Below are 1,719 nucleotides of genomic sequence, written 5' to 3'. Positions count from 1 at the left end.
CCTACTTGACCCCACAGGCTTTGGCTATCTGATTCTTCATTGGCTTTCCGTGAACCCTTTACACCAAGGGCAAGTGTGAACGATTCTAACAAACTGAACATGTGCCTACAGCAAAAAGGAGGGAGGCTATGTCAGCACCAAGAGCTACTCGGAATTTAGCAGAGGATTAACGGCTCGGTCCCTGTGCAGAAAACCTTTCTGGCTGGGCCCTCAAGGCCAGGGTGGAAGGCCGGGGAGGGAGAGTGGCGATATTCTCACGGTGGGCAGCCACATGCACGAAGGCCCGAATCGTGCAGGCTCTGAGAATTGTGGGAGTTGGGATAGAGTGTGTGTGTGTGTGTGGGGGGGGCACGTCTGTCTTCATATATTTGGGTCCTATTTTTCAGCAGCATAAGAAGCCACATTGGGATTTGGGGTTTTCTTTTTAAGCTTTTGTGTAAGTGAAAAATACTAGTTTCCTAACAAGTGCAGTATGGAAATTGGGAGTGTGGGGTGTCATTTTACAGGAGAACCAGATACTCAGCCAGGTGACAGGTCAACAGTGAGCGTCCTAAGCCATGTACACACATGCAGGGACTTCAAGGAGTTTACCCAGGGGCCAGCAGGTGGCGTGGTGGTTAAGGCGTTGGATACTCCTACATGGCTGACCACGATTCAAGTCCCAGACCTGGTGGCTTGCTTTCTCACTTTCCCTCTCTCTCTCTCTATGTCACTCTCTCTGGTCAAATTAAAATAAGTGAATGAATAAATAAAATTAAATAAGTAATTCTTTCTTTAAAAAAAGAAAAACTGAAAAGCCTGCATAGTTTTAGAGGTTTTTGCTATAGGGCGCGTGCGCTCACCAGACAGATAGAGACAGAGAGACAGAAAGCGAGAAATCACCCCCCCAGGGGGGATGACCACGCCGCAATCCCTTCTCTTCCATTCTCCTCTCAGGATCTTGGGCATGCACGCACACGCGCCCAGCATGAGTTTTAAGCCACCGGGTCCAGGACACGAACTGCAGTCAACCATGTGGGAGTCCAGCAAAATAGTCATTATGCTAACTGCTGGTCCCCATAGTTTTTTCATAATGTGCATTTTCCTTGAGCTTTTGAAGACCCCTTATGGTGAAAACAGCATTTTGCTGCTGTGAACTGCTCAAAACCCACAATCCCAGTCTGATGATAAGAAAAGCACCACATCTCAATGGAGGGGCATTCCACACTCTGCCCGACCAATGCTCTGCACGCTGTCTGGTCACGTCACAGCCCAGAGGGGAACTAAGGGTACATGATAAATAATATAATATGGTTGTTCTGAAGGGACTCTGGAACACGAAAGGACATTAAGTAACAACCAAGGGACTCTGAAAACATCCCCTGACTTTAATTGACAACAATGTATCGCTAGCGACTCCCTAAGTTAACCAGCCAATCATCAGAATGTGAAATGCTGGGTCAAGGAACTCTGAGCTATGGAGTACATGGGAATGCTGCTATCTGCTCAATATTTGCATTATTCTGTTGTTTAGAAATAGTCTATTGGGAACCAGCAGTTAGCGTAATGGCCATGTCGCTGGACTCCCACGTAGTTGACCGCAGTTCATGTCCCGGACCCGGTGGCTTAAAACTCACACCGGGCATTGGGAACCAGCAGTTGGCGTAATGGCTATGTCGCTGGACTCCCACGTAGTCGACCGCGGTTCGTGTCCCGGACCCGGTGGCTTAAAAAACTCAC

General features: G+C 48.3%; 1 protein-coding gene across 1 annotated transcript in view; it reads right to left on the bottom strand.

Moving 5' to 3' along the window:
- RNPEP (arginyl aminopeptidase) overlaps positions 1-1,719 on the bottom strand; it is a gene marked incomplete at its 5' end in the record, with an annotated part of 27,717 nt that overhangs the window by 20,828 nt on the left and 5,170 nt on the right.

This window comes from Tupaia chinensis, unplaced genomic scaffold, assembly GCF_000334495.1.
Source record: "Tupaia chinensis unplaced genomic scaffold, TupChi_1.0 Scaffold000627_1, whole genome shotgun sequence".
Classification (NCBI taxonomy): domain Eukaryota; kingdom Metazoa; phylum Chordata; class Mammalia; order Scandentia; family Tupaiidae; genus Tupaia; species Tupaia belangeri.
This window is presented reverse-complemented; position numbering and strand designations above follow the sequence as displayed.